Source organism: Acinonyx jubatus, chromosome E4, assembly GCF_027475565.1.
Source record: "Acinonyx jubatus isolate Ajub_Pintada_27869175 chromosome E4, VMU_Ajub_asm_v1.0, whole genome shotgun sequence".
NCBI lineage: Eukaryota > Metazoa > Chordata > Mammalia > Carnivora > Felidae > Acinonyx > Acinonyx jubatus.
In genome coordinates, this window is record NC_069395.1 from 34072753 (window position 1) to 34092384 (window position 19632).

The 19632-nt window shown below is 53.2% G+C and overlaps 1 protein-coding gene across 2 annotated transcripts in view; it reads right to left on the reverse strand.

Annotated features, from left to right (window-relative positions):
- Window positions 1-19632, reverse strand: part of PLXNA2 (plexin A2) — a 206946-nt gene that overhangs the window by 112465 nt on the left and 74849 nt on the right. The gene's annotated exons all lie outside the window — the stretch shown is intronic.

Below are 19632 nucleotides of genomic sequence, written 5' to 3' on the forward strand. Positions count from 1 at the left end.
TTTTCACTTCTCATAAATTCCCAGGTGATGTGGGTGCGGCTGGCCTGGGGGTTCGCGAGGGATAGTCTAAGTTCTGTGCAGAATTCTGAGACTCGGTAGAAGATGGTCTCTGAGGTCATATAAAAAAGCTCGTGTCCAGGAGTCCTCAGTGTGAATATGTTCCTGCATTTCAGATTTCTTGTTCTCAACACAGCAGCTGCCTATTTTTAAAAAAATGTTTATTTATTTTGAGAGAGAGAGAGAGAGAGAGAGAGAGGGCGCTTGTGTGAGCGCATGAGTGGGGGAGGGGTAGAGAGAGGGGAAGAGGGAGAATCCCAAGCAGGCTCCGAGCTGCTCACGAACCATGAGATCATGAACTGAGACGAAATCAAGAGGCAGATGCTTAACCGACTGAGCCACCCAGGCGCCCCAGCAGCTGACTGTTGACCAATAATCCCTACCTTGGCTTGTTTTCTCTGTCTCTCTGCCCATCGAAACCCCGACTAGCTCGAGCCCTGCCTCGTTCGTGAAGCCTTCCTTGATCTCCCCTCCACACTAATTACTCATCACCCTGATGCCTTTTTTTTTTTTTTTTTTGCCACTACACATTTTGTCTTAGGATTATAATCAATTGATTTGTTCACTGCATATGGACTGGCTAACATGTATTGACTACCTACTCATTGCTTCACATGTGCCTAAACCTGTCAACATTTTGAAGGCAGGGATGTGTCCTCTCTTTCTCTAAGAACGCTCTGAGCACTAGATTGGGGCTGGGAACATAGCTGGTGATGGATAAAAGGGGATGCTTGAGAAATACTTTTGAAAGGACGTGAAGCAGGTGATAAAGGACTGTGGCCTCTAGCACCAAATCAAAGTGAGGTCAAAAGGCATTTTCTCTGTAAGGTTTTAAGATTCAGGCTTCCCCTCCACATTCCATCTGGTTTTTCTCTTGTACTCGTAACCATGCCCTTCCTTCTGCCCATCTCTCCCACGGCACCAGGAGCTCCTAAAGACAAGGACCACGACTTTTTCATCCCAAGGGCCAAGTTTGGTGCCTGACACCACAATAAACTCTCCTTTGCCCTTTTTTCTGCCTTGCTCGTGGCTTCCTGCGTCCAGAGCTGGGGCATGTGCAACTGTCACTAAAGCCCCTCCTTCCACGAGAGGGGCTTGGGGGTCATTGAATTCACTCTCATAGACTGGAGGAGGACTCTGGGGTCAGCAATGAGGTCACGAGGCTGAGGTGACCACCCTCTACCCCAGTGCAAATCTCATAGTGGATTCAGTCAGAGGGAAGGGTCTCTTTCTGGGCAAATGGCCCACAGTGAAAAAGGTTCCCCTTGGTATCTGAAGCAGCATTCTCTGTTAAATGGACAGATCTGAAATTTCCTCGAGATCCTTCCAGGAATGTAGTAGCTTTTAGTCACAACAGTACTCAGGCTATTCCAGAAAGTAAAGAGAAGATGTGATAGTTGTGACTTCTGGCTGGCTTGACCTCAGTTTTCTGTCTCCATCATACAGGGAGCTCAGGCCCTGTTTGTTTGAAGGGCCAATGGCCCAGGGGTTGTCACCACCCTCCCTATGATAGCTGCTCCTCTCCAGGGAGATTTAAGTCTCCTCAAGGTGCCGGCTCATTCCCGGGAGCTGTGGAACCAGTACCCTCCTCCCTCAGGCCTGGTCCAGGATCTCTCCCTGCCTGGGGAGGCTAGTTAACCTTCCGCCAGCTGGGGCAGCCTCCTTCCTGTGAGCCTGGGCACCTGCCTGCAATCCCGGCAGGGCCTGCACACAAAGTCAGAAGGAGGAACGCCACACGTCTGGCCTTCCCCCCTGTGGTCCCTGGGACTAGATGGTACCCATGGCCGGGTGGGAGCTGGAACTGAGCCAAAGACAACTTATCATCACACACTCTGCTGCATCCCAGTTAGGACCAATCCCAGCCGTTAACTGTCTCCTGAATCAGAGATCTAAGCAGTTTTTTTTTTTTTTCTTTTTTCCATCTGCAACTCCAATCTTTTCGTAAAGCAGTTGAAGCCAGAATCAAACCTACATAACTCTGAAACGTCAAAGCCAAAAGCAAACCAGAACAGAAAATGTTCTTGGTGCTGAACCTGAACTAAGCTATCCTATTTCATTCAGTCGAGATCCCTGGAGGGAAGAGCACTATTGCCCAAGAAGTCGGTGTCTCCCCACTTATTCCCTCACCCCATGCTATCTGCCTCGGGCTTGCTACCCACCGAGATACCTACAGGAGGGCAGAGAAGGTGGAGAATGGGGCCAGGAGGCCAGGGGGTCACAGGGCTCGGGGTGAGGATAGGGGCAGGCAGGCAGGTGGCAGAGGAGAGAACTTTCCCCTCCCTAACGCCCCGTGCTCCCTTCTGGGCAACGCACCGAAGCGGACAGAGTGTAGGCCTGGGATGCAGGGTTCCTGGGTTTCTCTTGTGACTCTGCTCAGGCCTGGGCTTGACTTCTGCCTAATGGTACAATTTGAGTCTAGGTACCTCACCTGAGCCTCGGGTTTCCTTTCTGGGTAACAGGCAGAGGCGGTCTGCTCAGTGCCTGCCACAGGACAATCACGGTAGAAAGTGCTGGAACTGTAAGGACGTTGGAGCCCCCCTCCCCTAAGCTCTTGGGTTCCAGGCACACAGCTAGCCAGCGGCAGAACCGGGGCTCCAACTGGCTGCAGCTGGGGTGAGCCAGAGGAGAGCACCAGGCCGATGCAGACAACGCCCCACGACTACTGATGGGGGGACGAGGTCCCTGCTGCAGTTCAGGCACACGATTTCCCGGACTGCTCTGCTTTGGATCGGAAGTTCTGAGTTCAAGGTTGTCTCTGTCCTCGCCAGACACAGGATGGTAGTGGTGAGACGACCGTCAGGGAGTCCCGAACAAAGGTGGGATTTTCAAATCTGCCTACGCGAGTCTAGCCTGTGGTGTCCCAGACTAACTCCACTGCTGTGACACCGTTTTCAACTTTGAAGCTTGTGTCCCCGGGGCCAGGTTTCAGTGACCACAAGGACAACAACAGACCGAAACAGGTCACAAACCAGCCCAAGGGAAGGGCGTTGCCAGCCCAAAATGCACAGGGCCCGGGACACCCATTCAGGTGGGTGAGGAGGTGGGGCAGAGGAGGGAGGTGCCGCATGCGGGGCAAGCGAGTCACTCGACTCTGTCCTTCTAGTTGGGCTCCCCCTCTCCTGAGAGGGCTAGGCCTCAGTGGACCAGGGGCGCCGGGGTGGCTCTGTCAGTTAAGCATCCGACTTCAGCTCAGGTCATGATCTCAGTCCGTGAGTTTGAGCCCCGTGTCGGGCTCTGTGTTGACAGCTCAGAGCCTGGAGCCTGCTTCGGATTCTGGGTCTCCCTCTCTCTCTGCCCCTCCCCTGCTTGCACGCATTCACTCTCTCTCTCTCTCTCTCTCTCTCAAAATAAACACTAAAAAAAAAAAAAAAAAAAAAAAAAAAAAAAAAAAAAAGAAAGCCAGTCTGCTTCAGAGGAGGAAGACTGTATTTACTGAGACCAACCAAAGACAAAATGTGCCCATACTGTCGGAGAAGGGGATTTAGGTAGTTCTAGTAAGAACTCCTGCCATGCAGAGCCCCGACTGTAGAAAGAGTGGCCACAGGACACTCCAACCTCAGGACGATTTTGCTTCATGGTTCAGTATGGCCCTGCTTGAAGGCGGTAGCATAGACATGGTGAATTTTCAGAAGGCCCCGTTGGCCTCGAGAACTGAATAGTTAGTATCTACCCTGCCATCACTTGCCCCATGTGCTCAGTGCTGTTGAAAGTACTTAACAAAAATCAACTCTCTTCTCCTTACAGGAACCCCCTGAGGTAAATGTTATTGTTATTCCATTTTACAGATAAGAAATTTGAGGCCTGGGAGAACCGGGCGGCTCGCCCGAGATCACACAGCTGAAGGGTGGCAGAGCTGGGATTCCCACACAGAGCCCGATTTCTCGGACGCTCCGTGACCCCCTGAAGAGAGGCTAATGACAGGCACACAGAGCTGTTCACGGCCGCCAAGACCCGAACAGGTGGGAAGACGGAAAGTCCAAGTTCTGTCCTCACCCGCTCTTCCTCTTCCGGACCCTAAGGCCCAAGTGGGGCAGTCACCCACTTCCGGGAGTCAACAATCAACAGAACTTAATTTTGAGGGACCTTGGTTGTGGGGGGGGGCAGTCCGTTTATCAGGGTGGGCTCTGGGACAGGAGGATGTGAGGTGGAATCAGGGGAGAGTGACTGCCTGGTCCTCTAGGTGGGAGGGGCCTCTGTGAGAGGAGAGGGAAATAGTAATCCTATTAGCACCTTCCTTTAAACCACAGCGAGGCCTGTGCAGAAATTAATGACCGCCTCTTTACTTGAACATCCAATTCAAATCAGCATATCCAGTTCCAATTAACTAGCTTTTACCTGTAGGCCCCTCCAAACCCTTTTTTCTCGTGCATCAATTTCTATCGTTAGTCCTAAATCATGGAGCCCTAGCTTGGGATCTGTCACTCTTAAGAGCACTTTATTTGTAGTCCTAGTAGTATAAGAGGTAATAGATTGTATACATGTATGTATTCTGGCAAGAGCCACTGGAATCGGGAATCTTCTTTTTCTGGGGCCTCGCAGTGGGAAACAGATTGGTTTTGAGAGCCATCGCCATGCAGGGGGAGTTCATGTCTGGAGGGTTGGGACCTAATCCCAACGTTCTCATTAATTGGCTCTGTGACTGCAGGCAAGTCATTTCCCTTGTTTGTGCAGTGGTTTCTGTAGCTGCCAAATAAGGTGGGAACTCCTGTCCTTATGAGCACAGAAGGGATGGAGAATACAATGAGTTATTAGCTATATGAATTTGTCCCGTCCAATATCCGTTTATTACATGCCTGCCATGAGCCAGGCCCACGCTTCGCGTCGGGGACACCGAGGGAAAGGGTCCCCCGAGGAAGCCCGAGGAGGAGCTGGGAATTGATAAGCCATCCGGTCTCCACAAACACGCGGGCTGCCCCTTGTGGCAGAGCTTGCATGGAGATCCCAGGGAGGCCCACACGGAGGTGGGGCCCGAGGGAGGCCCAGAGAGGGAGGCTTCCCGGGGAAGGTGATGCCTAAATGGACAGACAGGCGTGGAAATGTGAGTTCTCTGGCTAACTCAGAGTGTGACGTCAGTAGACGAGTGTGATTGTTATGTCTGAGCCTGGATTTCTTGGTCTCTCAGGCCTGAGCGCTTGGAGAGGATAAGACTTCTGATGTGCCTTTATTGAGGGCTCGACAAGAATTTCAGTAGGTCTGGTCACTTTATGTCCTAAAATTCACTTTGGAAGAGGCCTTTATTACCTGATTTTATCTGTGCCCCGGGACTCAGGGCTCCCGTGCTATATAAACGTGTGTGCGTGTGTGTTTGCACGTGCATGTGCCCGTGCACGCGCGCACACACGTAGACTTTTACAGGGGGGAAAGGTGAGGCGGGGCTGGTGCTGCTCAGACTGATCTTGGGGTGAGTTAGTGAACGAGCGTATCCACAGTGTGCATTTAGTGCTGCGCGGGAGAGGGTTCAAGCTGGAGTTTATTTTTGTAGAGCTTCATGACCCAAATTATTTATAGATTGAAGTCTTTGGTAAATTCAGCCTCTGAGATTCTTCTTCCCTCTTTCCTGCTTATATACATGCACACGCGCGTGCACACACACGCACGTGCACACACGCCTTCCAGGGCGCTTCTGTCTCCCTCTCTGCCAGAGCTGTGCAAGTGTTAACTAACCATCCAGAGTCACAGCCCAGCAGGCTGAGGATCCCCGGAGGACAGATGGGAGCCTGGCCCTAAATGCTTGGACAGTTGGAGAGGGACACAGGAGCTGGGAAAACTGAGGCTGTGGGCTGCAATAAAGCAGGAGAGCAGAGGAAGAGGGGAGACAAGGCCAAGGATCCCTCCCATCCCTGAAAAGGAAGGAGGTCACTGAGATATGCTAACCTTTGAGAATTTTGCCCCCGTCAGTGCATGTGCATAGACACACGCCCACACACACGCACACACGTGCACACACACACACACACACACACTCACACAGCCTCCCACACATATGCAGATGTTTCCAGCATTGGTCCCCAGTGAGTTGTCGGTCAATCACTGGGGCTTTGACACTGGAGATTGACATTTCCATGTACAATTATTTCTATTTCTGTGCATGTTAGGAATCTGCCCTAGATATTAAACTAGGGGGTGGATGAGCTAGCACAGGGGTTCACGCGGCTTGAGGCTCCTGCATTTCTTCCTCATGGAAAGCTAAGCCATGGAGGGCTTTCTCCTGGAATGTGAGGAGGGGGTCCCAGGAGAAACCATTGGTTCTCTGGACTTCTGCATCTTCGAACAGTGAGAATTAAGAGCCTGGCTTATGATAAATGATGGAGTGAATATTTCTTGAGCACTTGCTATAAGTAAAGTGTTCAAAGATGAGGTTGAGGAGGTTGGCTGGAGTGAGGGCCTTTCTTCCCCCAAATTGTGGCTTCCTTGTGCCTCATCAGCCAGGGGTAGATGGCCAGGTGACCAGTGATCCATGCGGCTCGCAGAACTGAGAGGAGCTGCCTCTGTTCCAGACCTTCCTGTGGTTCATAACCAACTGCATTTCACAAGGGCACCGGCTTCCCTCTTCCAGGGGCCTCTCCCTTTATGACTCAGCAGAGAGTGACATGGAGATCTAGAAGCCAAAGAATCCAGTCTCTTGGTTCTAACTTTGTCAGGGGGAGTTCTGAGCTGCCAGGCCCAGGATGGGGCAAGAGCTCATAGAGGTGAATACACTGGGCAGTTCAGGGCACGGGGCGCTGGCCTTGGACCAGCCCCACCTTTCAACCCTGCTTCAGCTCTGAAACGTGGGCCAGGCAGGAGGACCCAGGAACCAGATGAAGTTGTCGGGGGCAGCGGAAGCATTGGATTGTTCTGGGAAACAATAAGATAAACACTGGCGAGGGCCAACAGCAGCATTAAGTGGCCTCAGATGAAATGACATCACATAGCAGCAAAGCAGTAATTCACAGGGAGCACACGGAGTTGGTGGGGGGGGGTAGCATTGAAGGGTGGGGGGAAGAATCAATAAGGAATAATGAGCAACCTCTGTGAAAGAGAAATCTCCATTTACCCAAAGTTCTAGCGACTTGGGGCTCTCAGGATCTCCATTCAAGTCACCGTACACACGTTCCTTGCCTGGGGACCCCAGCCTGTTTCAGGATAGCAACTAACCTCTTAGGCTGTCTGGACTGGAATGACTTAGAAGCACCCCTGAGGGCCCACGTGGAGGGTGGTGCGGGCTTCCTCACCAAGCTCTGGAACCGGGTTTGGTGACAATCAGGCACAGGGACACCCAGGTTAAGTACTTGGGAAATGCTCAGCCCCACCCCACTGGGACTGGACACACCTGGCTCTGGAATCCCACATCTCCCTCTACCAATGTAGTTCAATGTATTTATCCAGCGTCCATGGAACGTGCCAGCCAGCGTGCAAAAGGTTGGAGACGTAAACACGAACGATCTTGAAAACTATGAGGCTGGCCTCCCCATTTCACAGAATCAGAAACGTTACGAGTCTAGAACAAGTTAGTGGCAGAGCTGAGCTCAAAGCTGAGTCTGCTTGACTCCAAAGCCTGTACTCTGTCTCTTTCATTCAGTTCCCTCTGGGGCCTCGCTCTTCCCTAAGTCAAACAAGAGGACAATGCCTGCCCTGGTACTAAAAATTACATCCCAAAAGTGCTCGCTGCCCCTGGAGATAAGTCCTGGGGAACAAAATAGATCATATAGCTGTCTCCTCCAGGGTGACAAAGAAGGCCACCTGCAGTCTGGAAAAAGAGCAAAGGGTGGGGCGCTTAAGAGGGTTATTACCCTCTTTAATTAACTCATTCCTTTCAATGGCCTAAAATTGCCCTGCATTTTATAATCTGGAACAGTAATCTCTTGCTTTCATTAACACCGAGGGTGACATTTCAAGCTGCAAGGATGGGAAGGGAGGTCTAGACTTGTGAGTGCGGCTATCTGACACTGGGCTCGCGCCTAAACGCAGAAGGCTTCCTGAGCTTTTAAAAGGAAGAGTCATTTAGAAAATGCATGTGGCCCGCGTACACGCTGGTGCAGAAAGTGTGCAGTAACGGGGAGGAATGAGGAGCCCACGCATGTCACTGTATTTCTCTTCCCTTTGCCAACGGGCAAGGTCTGAGTCTTTATTGCCTCTTATCTGTGCTACTGCAATAACCTGAGAAATCTCCCTGCCTCCAGCATATTCCTGCTCTAATCTGTTCTACCAATACCGCCAGATTAATCTTCTTAAAACACTTATTTGATCCTGCCTTTTCTGTATGCAAAATCCTTAAGTTTCAGGTGTTTGTAATTTTCTTTCTCTTGCTTATCTCACTCCTAATTTTTTTTTTTTTACGATGAACACAGACTACTTTTGGAATATGAAAAAAGCGCAAATCATCGCCTGCACCCATGCACGTACGCACAAGGCACGTTTGATTGCCCCCCACCGAAAGTTTAGAAAAGTTCACAGCCCTTAACTGTCATTCAGGGGTCTAGCTCACATGGCCTTATCCCCATTTTCCAATTATGTCTCCGGGTTTTTGGTCTTCGTGCCTTTGCTTGGCAATTTATTGTCCTTCCCAGATCCTGACCATCCTTCAGGGCCCAATCCAAATGCCACCTCCTCTAAGAAGCCCATCCTGAGCTCCCCTTTGAACTCCCATGGTCCCTGGCACGTCGCTTGGCAGTTACTTGTGAACACACGCGGTTATGGTTCCTAAGGTTGTAAGTTTCTAGAAAACAGGCACTGGTACAGCTTCCTACGCCTTCTTGCATTCAGTACTACTGACACATAGTAGGGCTTCAATCACACCCGCGATGGGATGAATGAATCCCTGTTACTGAAACTGGGTAGGAACAGAACACTAGGCATAGGCACAGCTCACGTGGATGTAACCCCCGTCATTGTTAGACGTTGTGCTCAGGGGGCTCTCTCCACACTCTCTCATTAATTCTTCACAACAATCCTATTATTCCTCCGGTATCGAGGAAGAAACAGAGGCACAGAGGCGGGAGGGAATCTCAGTGTCACGTAGCTGGTGGGCAGAAGAGCCACGATCTCACCTCTGAGAGGCCTTCACGTTTCTAGGCCCCTGTTTTCCCATCTCTGGAAAATAACGAGGAGAGAAAGAGAGACTCTTGCTTTACACATCCTCCCTCTGCCCTCCGCCCAATCTTCTGGAACCTGACGCATAAACACGTTGGACACATCTGCTTGTGTTGACACGATCTTTCTGGCTCCCCATTGGGCTGCTAAGAGCTCTTGGGAGGAAAGCGCTACAACCTTTCAAGGTGCTGCTACGGAAAGGACGCAGGGTGGCTACTCTGGAGCTCAGCTGGCTCAACAGCAGGTAGAAAGCAAGGGTTAAAGTTGCAGTGGTGGGCTCAGAGTTGGGGGCCGAGAAATAGCGGAGGAGGAGGAGGGAAGTGAGGCCAGAAGGCCTCCACCCCCACCCCCCCCTGGAATCCTGAGACAGCAGAGCAGGTACCCCTGTGCTAGGCATGTCTGAGTTCCCCGCAGAGCCCAAGGGCAGGACAGACAGCTGGGGGAAGGTCTGGCTCTTTTAAAAGATTCTGTTTGACTAGCTGTCTTCTTCACACCTTTCCCCATCCCCCCCCCTCCCAGGAGAGGGACTTTAATAATGAGCTGCTTCATGACAACAGACCCCTAATTAATTCATTGCTATTCTTCTGGGGCCAGATCATTCTAATCAAGGTGGGGAGGGGTGGGGGCTGCCTCCGACTCCAGCTCCGCTCCCTGACATCGCTGCCCCGAGGTCCTTCCCGGTCACCTTGTTCCCTTTAACCGGACACCTGCTTCTCCTCAATGCCCGGCCCCTCCTTGCGCGGACGCCCCGCAGCTGCCGGGCACCGTGCCAGCGCGCAGACCCCGCTGGGGGCCGGCTAAGAGGGCACAGCTGGTGCCAGGGTCTCACTGGGGAGGGGGAAGGAGGGAAGAGGCGCCCGGTCTTGGGAGGAGCGAACTTTGTACTGCCTTGCTCTGAGCATCAGCAGAGTACCCAGTGGACCCGGGGTCAGCAGAGTCCTTCTCCGCCTTCTGTCCTTCTCCGCCCTCCCCGCCTCCTCCGCGGCCCAGGGTGCCCTGTGTGCTGCCGGACTGGGGACAGCCGACATCACCTCCTCCAGGGAGCGGCGGCATTTCAAGCAGCGGATGGAATTCTTTGCAGGAGGCTGTGGGCGGACGACTGCAACCAAGACCGACGGCAACTACTCTGGGGGCATTTGGGAACAAAACAACCTTACTCCCCGCCCCCACCATAAAGCCAGATCACACGTGGAGATGATGGAAATGAGAGAGCACATGGGTCTGGTCTCCAGCAGCCTCTTAGGTTTCGCGGTTTCCCTTCTCGGTCTTTCAAGCCCCACACTTGGACCTTCCCTGCTGATAGGTGTTGACTGTCCAGTCGGGGCTGGCGTCCTAACTCGCTGGGGGGGAGGTCACGGCGGGGGGGGGGGGGGCACTCAGCCAAGGGAGTTAATTCGCACTTTCCTCATCTGCAAAACTGGTAGGAACAGTACTGCCTAGTGACGAGGCTGGAGGCGCCGTGGGGACAGATTAGATAAGGGATGTGAGAGCATCTGGGACACCGAAAAGGGCTGCAGGGAGGTGAGGACTTTTTGATGGATTTTCTTTTGATCCGTAGACTTGGGTGGGACCAGGCTGAGGAGGAAAATTGGGCAGGGAGGAAATTCTTCAAGCGCCTACTGGGGTAAGGGCTCACCACCCCCCTTCTGTCCTTTCCAAGGGAGCAGGCTAGGGGGGAGGAGGAGGAGGGGGTGGGGAGGACGAAGGTGGGGCAGGAGGAGGAGAGGGAGGAGAAGAGAAAGGAGGAGGGCAAGGAAGAGGAGGGGGAGGGGAAGGAAGAGGGGGAGGAGGAGGAGAAGAGGAGAGGAGGAAGGGCGAAGGGGGAGGAAGAAAGGGAGGAGGAGGGGGATGAGGGGGAGGAGGAGCAGAAGGAAGTGGGGGAAGAGGAAGGGAAAGAGGAGGAAGAGGGGGAGAGGAGGAAGGGAGGAGAAGGAGGATGAGGAAGGGGTGGGGGGAGGGAGGAGGGGTAGAAGGAGGAGAGGGAGGAGGAGGAGGAGAGGAAGGAAGAGGACAGGGAAAAGGAGGGGGAGGGGAAGGAGGAGGGGGAGGGGAAGGAGGAGGGGGAGGAGGGAGTGGGGGAGGGAGGAGGGTTAAGAGGAGGACAGGGAAGAGGAGGAGGAGGGGAAGGAGGAGGAGAAGAGGAAAGGAGGAAGGAGGAAGGGAGGAAGGGGGAGGAAGGAAGGAGGAGGGGGAGGAAGAGGGGGAGGGGAAGAAGGGAGGAGAAGCAGGATGAGGAGGGGGTGGGGGGGAGGGAGGAGGGGTAGGAGAAGAAGAGGGAGGAGAAGAGAAAGGAGGAGGGCAGGGAAGAGGAGGGGGAGGGGAAGGAAGAGGGAGGGGGGAGGAGAAGAGGAGAGGAGGAAGGAGGAAGGGGGGAGGAAGAAAGGGAGGAGGAGAGGGACGAGGGGGAGGAGGAGCAGAAGGAAGTGGGGGAGGAGGAAGGGAAAGAGGAGGAAGAGGGGGAGGGGAGGAAGGGAGGAGGGGAGGAGGAAGAGAGGGAAGAGGAGAGGAAGGAAGAGGACAGGGAAAAGGAGGGGGAAAGGAAGGAGGAGGGGTAGGGGGAAGGGAAGGAGGAGGGGGAGGGGAAGGAGGAGCGGGGAGGAGAGGGAGGAGGGGGAGGGAGGAGGGGAAAAAGAGAGGAGAAGGGGGGAGGAGGAGGAAGAGGAAGACAAGGGGGAGGAGGGGGAGGGGAGGAGAAGGAGGATGAGGAGGAGGCGGTGGGGGAGGAGAGAGGAGGGGAGGAGAAGGAGAGGGAGGAGGAGAGGAGGGAGCAGCAGGAGCACGGAGCAGGAGCCCTGTGCATCATGGGAGCCTGTGGCCGGCTTTGAAGGCAGCCTGTGAGCGAGGAAGGATGGTTTTGCTAGGGTCTCCACAGGACCTGCGCTGGGGACAGAGGGCTGAGGCCACTGGGGCCAAAGGGATGGTAGTTTTCTGATGCAAACCCTTTTTACTCGGTGCGAAGGAGAAAAGTGAGGGGGAGGCTCCAGGCTTTTCCCCACAGAGAGAAGGCCGCTGGGGCAGAACTACCCACTTCTAATCGGCTCCTTACAAAGAGCTGGAAGGAGCTACAGCTTAGCTTTTGTACAGAGTACTAAAGCATCCCCCTCTTCTGCCCCTCCCACACCCCCACTCCTCTCTATTTTTTTCTCTTAAAAGAGCGCTCCACCTCTCCAGGGACTGGAAGCATTAACTGAACAGCACTTCGCGTCTCATAGCTTTTGACAATTTGGCAGTGAGCTGGAAAGCACAGAGAAACTGCAACGCAGCGGGCAGGAGAGAGGGTGGGCGAGAGGGGTGTGTCCGAAGGCCTGGCCTGGTGTGGTCCTGGACCCTGGATTGATACCTGGAAGCCCTTTACCTGCCTCTCTCTTCCCCGCCCCTGCTCCGTGGCTCGGGGGAGTTCTGGGTCCCCAGCTGCCAGGGAGGTGTGATGGGGCGAGTGGGGAGCTTCCCACGGCTTCCTAGCCTCACCCCCTTTTGCCATCACCTAGAGGCTGCTGGGGGTGAGCTGACATCCAGTCGGGACCAGGGAGGACTTCAGGAGCGGAAGGAGTTAATGCTCCTCATTCTACTTGAGCCCTGAGGTTCCCCATGACAAGCAGAGGAGGGGCACCTGAGGGCTGAGGTTTGAGTTGACTGGAGGGCCGGGCAAGGAAGGAAGGACACACCTAAACAGTGACCGTACAAGGTCCCAAAACCCAACCCTGGGCATTTCCAAAGAGGTTAAAGGAAGAGAGAAAAGAGGGTCACGGATTTCCCAGTCAAGCTGTAGCCGAAGCAGGGCAAAGAGAGGGAGAATTCTGGGGCCTCCTGAGAAGGAACCCGGGTTGGAGCATAGGCAGAATTGGCTTCGGACAGTCCCACCCATTAGGAAGCCGATGGTTCCGAGGGAGTTTCTCAGAAGGGCCCGTGGGTCCCCAGGCACCCTGGCAGGGATCAGAGAACTCCTTGTCTTCTCCTGGTCTTGCTCATGGCTCCTCTCCCCACACCAGGAATGTAGCCTTCTTTAGTAATTCTAGAATGGAGTAGAGTTACCACGTACTGCACGTACTGAGCACATACTCCATGTTGAGCAGGGCACCAGGCGCCTTACAGAAAATATCTAATTTCATCTCCACAACCCATCTCACCGATGAGGAAACTGGGGCTCAGAGAGGTTAGGTAGCTTGCCTTAGATCACAATAAGTGGTAGAGAGAGATCTGAGCCTGGGCCACTTTGATTACACAATCTTTTATTAAGCCACATGCTTCCTGAAAATGCACTCACCTTTGTCTTGTGTGTGATGTTACCATCTTCCTGTCTATCATTTTAATGCTCTTATTCTGCTGTCTGAGCCCTTGTACAAGTGCCAACAAAAATTATAAATTCCCAGATGTAGAAGCTGAATCTCTACAGTTCATTTTATTCAACTTTTAGCAGAGTGCCAAGCACAGTGGGGTGCTTAAAAAATTGCATTCTATCCTTGAATCAAGTTGCAGCATTAGAGAGCCACAACCTTGGACTACAAAAGCTTAACCAGCAAGCTTCACTTTCCCAAATGGCCTTATCTACTTGCTTTTTCTTGTTGGTTCCTCCATGAGAGGAATTCATGGGATATTGATTGTTACATGCATGTTGCAGCCTTAGCACATTAGCGGGAGTTAATGCCTGAAATTGTCATATAAAAGACACTTCTGATTTTGATGTCAAACTTCTGTCCTGGTTTATGTACCTGGTCTCACATGATAAATCATTTATAGACGGTAATGCCTGGGAATCGTCTCTCCCGAAAAATAGGTTTACTTCTTTCTATCTGAGGGGAAGGATTTCTAGTTCATCCCGTTTCCCTTTTTGATTTGGCTACCAGGATCCTCAGGCCAAATCTGGTGCTGGGTCCTGTTGCTTATATTTGCTTTATGGTTAGCCCACTTATTTCCACTCCCCTCACATGATGTGGATTTTTCTGGTTCCATGCTAGTTTTCATTACATATGTTTGCCGAGTTTTTGATTGTAAGTTACCTAATTCCTCATTTGGAAAGAAGAGGGATGGGAATACATACAAATAGTTGTACTCACACACTCACACGCTCTGTTTACACTTTATACGTTTGCACTCTGTTGTTCGTTGCCGCGATACGTTCTCAGTCTCTGCACTGTGTGCTCATCACACAGTGCCCTCTGAGGAGGAGTAGGAGTTGTGCCCTCTGAGCGAGGGCCTGGACCACTCCTACGATGGTTTAAGGACAGGTGACGTCACATGGGAGGAGAGGGAAGAGGTAGGGAGATACCACTAAAAACCCAGAGACTGATTTGAAGTTGCACGATGCCATGCTACTTACAATGGGTCTTGCCCACAGCAACGTCCTCTATTTGCAAAATGGAAGAATGAGAAAATAAATGAGCGAGTGCATGTTTCTGAGCCAGGAGATTCTCTCGCGTAGGAGAGAAGGCAAGGACTGTGTGGCAGAAGGCCCCATCTTCGGGCCACAGGAGAAACTCAAGACCACTAGGAGCCCAGTGGAGTCCGGGCTCCCCATCCCATTCTTGCCCCTGGCCAGGCCAAGAGCATTCGTCACCTGCACTGCGTGTGGCAAAGCTGGGTCAGTGCTGGACATCAGGAGAAGGCGAGTGGGAAGAAGGCAAGGAGGGGGGTAAGAGGGAAACCTCTTTTTGCGGTTTTCTGTTTTTCCGCCGTGAACGGGAAAGCGGCCCACAGCGACGGTGGAGAGAGAAACGGTGGTCTCTAAACGCATCTGCCTGTCTGTCTGTCTGCCCTGGCAATCTCCTTGCACCTCTAATCTTCTAGTCTCCTAGTCTCCTAGTCTCTCGTCTCCTTCTCCTGCTCTTCCTTGGGTCTCTCCAGTTTCTGCTCATCTGTTATCTCTGTCTTTCTCTGTGCTGTCTCCCTGCCTTTCCAGTTCTCTTTGGCATATGTGTGCGCACGTGAACACATACACGTCCCTCTCCCGGATCCCCAGGAAAGAAGCCCTTGCCTCCTTCCACCCCTCATCTCACAGACTCCGGAGACAGTCAGGAACAGAAGACGCCAGCCCGGAGCACAGGACACTCCCACCTCCCTAGCTGACCTGTGTCCAAACTTAGATTCCAGTTCTAATCCCGGTGGCCTTGCCAACATCAGTTGGGCTAATTTTTCCTGTAATTAGAAGGGAACCCCCCCCCCCCCAACTCCATCTCTAATCCCAGATAATTAGCTGTCTGATTGCCAGTGCGGGGCAGGAAACCTGGTGTTTGGAGAGGGAGTTTGGACAGACAGATTAGGCAAACACCATGCAGGAAGCTGCAGCGGGAGACAGGCTGTTCGCAAAATTTGTTGTCGAAAGAGATCTGTGGTGGGGATGGGGCCTGTCTCCCGCCTGGCCATCGGAGCTGCCTCTGACCCTATCAGGTCCTCCGACAGACGGGCACCTTTCCTCAGCCTGCAGGCTCCTCCCTACAGCAGGTCATCAGGTCGAGGGGATTCCCAGGGAAGGTATCCCTCCTGCTCCTGGGGGGGAGTGCATGTCTCTGTGTGAGGGAGGGAGGGGCAGCCCCACAGGTGTCCACCCTCACACGCTGGATGGGTGACGAGACCGTCGGGACTCCCTGACCCAGGGAGTAGGAGAGATGCCAGGCAAATGGAGAAGTAAGTCCCTTCCCTCTCTTCCAGGCTTTGGGGAGGACTCCTGAGGCAGGGGATGGGGGCCCTGGGGTCCGATTTTCCCAGCTGAGGCTGGCACCTGATGCAGGCAGCCAGCACTGCATTATCATCGCTCTGCGGAGAATGTGCCCTGGTAAGGACATTTCATGTTTGTGTCTGTCACCTACATTTTCCTTCTGCGACCCTCATGACCAGCCGGCGGGGGTGGGTATCCTATGACAGAAGAAAAACCTCAGAGTCCCTGAGAAAGCAAATGACTCCCTCAAGGTCACCAAGCAAACCACCGTGGCACTGCCGAGGGAAAGGTCCAAGGACGCGGCCGGTCATCTCCCTGGCCTTTGCACGACCCCACGTCCTCCAGCTCTGAGATCCTTCTGTTGTGAGTTTGGGCATTTAGGCTACTGGGATGATGGAGGATTTGGGACGCCAATATCCAGGGAGATTCAGGGCTCTGACAGCCGAGGGCGGGTCGACTCCTCCAGCAAGATTCTGAAAGGCGGGCGCTACCTAAATGTTCATTCAGACTTTCTCCTGCCATGGAAGGGGGCTGGCATTCTCAGGCCCCCTGCATAACCCTCGTGTGGCCACAACTCTGAGGCTCCTTCCCTTTTCTTCTGCACCACTCCGAGCCATAAGACTAGCTCACTCTGGTTCCAAGAGCAAAGAGCAGGAGTGGAAGCCGGGTCTGGAGTGTGGGGGACCCGTGCTTTCAGAGCCCAAAGGGAGCAGCAGGGGCCTGTGGGCTGGCACCTGGGGGATTTGCCCAGCCTGCTGGTGGAGGCGCCTGGCCCTGCTTCCCCACCGTGGCCCCTCCGAGGAGCTCCGGGTGTGGGGGAGGGAGGCAATCCATGGATGGATTCCAGATGGGCTAGATCAGGTTTGCCCGGAGTCGACACTGAGGCTCCTCTGGTCTCAGCAGCCCCTTCAGCTCTGATTCGGCCGCATGGCAAAAGCCTGCTGTGGAATGTCAGTGAAACCCAACCGGCCTCTCCCCCTGGCTGCCCCCTCACTCCCTCTGCCCCAGAGATAGCGCCGGTTTCTTCCTGGTCCCTTCTCTCCTTCCTTAGTACACTCCCCCGCGCCCAGAAGTAGAGAGGGTGAGAGCTGGGGATGTGGCTGACGGCTGGGCCCCCAGTTTGAGATCTTTGACCGATTCTCCCCCGAGAAGGAGGAGGCCTGTAAGGCTCTGGGTTCAAGTTCTGGATATTTGAGAACAAGGTGCCTACACGGGGAGCCCGGGAGGTAGAGGGCAGGGACCCCTTGGGTCCCTCTGATTGTCAGATCGGTCTAGTTGGCTCTGATCCAGCCATGGGAGGGGAGAAAGGAAAACTCAGAACGAGACAGCCAGATACGGGATATCACCACGGCAGCACACCATGGCCTGGCTTCCAGAATAGCATCTCCTTCAACCCAACGGGCTGGAGGACAGGGAAGCTGTCTTTATCCCTGTCCTACAGATGAATATACGGAAGCTCTGGGAGGTTTGGAGCAAAAATGTATTTTTGGTCTCTTGAATCTGGCCACAAAGAAGTATTTTTGACGAGGGTGCTTATGCTTTGGGGATTCAGGAACAAATATAACATAGAGATCCTGCCTTAGAAGCCAGTGCTGTTTTCCTTATGTCACATAATTAATAGATTAATTATTCTCATAGAGGGCCCTCAGGGTCTCATAATATAATAGACTTTCACACGTCCTCACCCATTCACTGTGGTTTAAACAAGAAGATCAGGTTCATGTCTGCCTTGCAGAGAGAAGAAGGAAATACTGCAAATCGAATGAGGGGATTACATCAGGATTTCCCGTCTGATGAAATGCACCTCAGTTTCCCTTTTGGGGTCAAGGGTCCGCTCCGCGGTGATTTGACTTTGAAGTTTCTAGAACCTTCCATGTTAGCCTCCTCCACCCGGGGCTGGCACTCCTCTTCTCTCAGGTCTGCCTTGGGTCGTTTGTTAATGACTGGCAGGCTGGAGGTGATCTGCCCTGTCAGGGTTGATTAGTTGGGCTGAAATTTGCATTTTGCTTCCCAAAACCAGTTTGGGATCAGGCTGGCAGAAAGCAGCAGGGGCTCCGGCTTCAATAGAGAATGCCCCTGAGGCCAGGCATTTGAATTAACCACAGAAGCCTTTTCTCCCCTCTCCCTCCACTTCCTCAAGCCCCTTCCTCACCTCTCCCCTCACACCAGAAGGCTGGTTAACTGCGGCAAAGGGCTCTCTGAACATCCTTGCAGAAGAAAGGCCTTTTTTTTTTTTGCTGCTTCAAAGAAGCTGCGAAGCTCCCTCCAGCCTCTCTGGAGAATCGGGGAGGGAACAGGCTGCCTCAAAATGCCATTAAAACATCTCTCACATTAAAAACAGGCCCGGAATGTGAAAACTTCACGAGAGAGTGGCTCGGTGAAACACGAATGGTGGTCTCCCACGCCCTGACAGTGTGGACAGGTGTCAGAGGCGCTGGCCTCCGCTCGGGTCCCTGGCTCTGTCCTGGGACATGAGGCGTCCTTGGGCAAGACAGCCTGTCTGAGTTCCAGGCTTGCTCTTTCTAACCATAAATAAATAAATAAATAAATAAATAAATAAATAAATAAAACCGTTCTCTTTCTCCCCCCCTCCCCAATTTCGGGGTGGGGGGAGCGGCCCTGTTATTCTCAGAGATAACAGTCTTGGTTCTCATCGCACGCCATGCCATCTTCCCAGCCTCCCTCGCCTGCCCTTCCTCTCCCCAGTCCTGGTGCTATTTTAAGTTGAGGCTCCCAGCCAAAATCTGTACTTTATTAATTACGCGTCAACTACTCTGTGTAATGTTTAATGCGTTTTCCAGATTGTATCAGATCCACAGTGAAGGGAGGAATCTGCAAGAGGCCTGGGTGCCTGGCAGGGTGGGCTCTGGGAGGGGGCGGGGACCAGGGGCTGGCCAGCCTGGGTCTGCTGGACTTGGCCGCCCCTCCTCTTTGCCCTTGGAGTCTCTGTTAGGACCAGTCCGACTCAGGGCTCTCTATCTGAACAGCACACAGCACCCTGAGAGGACGTTGGGAAAACCGGCCTCGTTAGGAGGGGTCAGGGCGGAGGACAACTGAGATTCATTTGCAGGGTGGACGGAGGGCTGGCGGGGGCCATTTGAACGTGTGGCTCAGTGATCTGCCCAGCCAAGGCTGGAGACGACATTGACCATCTGTTCTTCTCTCAAGAGAAGACAGAAATAGCATTTGTATTGGAGCAAGAAAGAGCGGAGTTAGACCCAGGCGGTGGCATTCCTGACCCCTGGGTTTCTAGCACTCTTGTTGACCAGCTACCTTGATTCGCCCACCTCCTCCAGCTCATTTGGGCCTCAGTTTGCTGGTCTGTAAAACTAGCGTTTGCTCAAGATGACCTCCGGGGTCCTTTCTAGATTTTCTCTCTGGGGAGACGTTATGAGAGATTACAGGGAGAAGCAGAATCTCTGGGGGGAGTACGTTTTACACATAAGAACAATTAAATGCCCACAACGGCCCTGTGACACAGGGTCTAGGTTCTATACTCTGAGCCCTGTATTGCTGATGAGGAAAGTAAGGCATGGAGAGGTTCAGTTCCTTCTCTGAAGTCACACTGCCAGCAAAAGCACAGACCCGATTTTGAACCCAGCTAGCTCCAATCCAAAGTCTGTGACACTCACCCCTCTGCACACTGCCTCGGGGAAAGGACCTTAAGTGGTTTACATATAAAGCTCGTTCTGCCAAGCGATGTCACCAATGATAAGGATTCAGCTGACTGGGCAAATCCAGGAAGGTTCACTGAGGAGGTGGGATCTGAGTGGGGCCTCATGAACAGCTTGAGCCAAGGCACAGGCATGGACTGAGAAGGGGCACCTAGGGAAGAGAAGGGAACAGGCAAA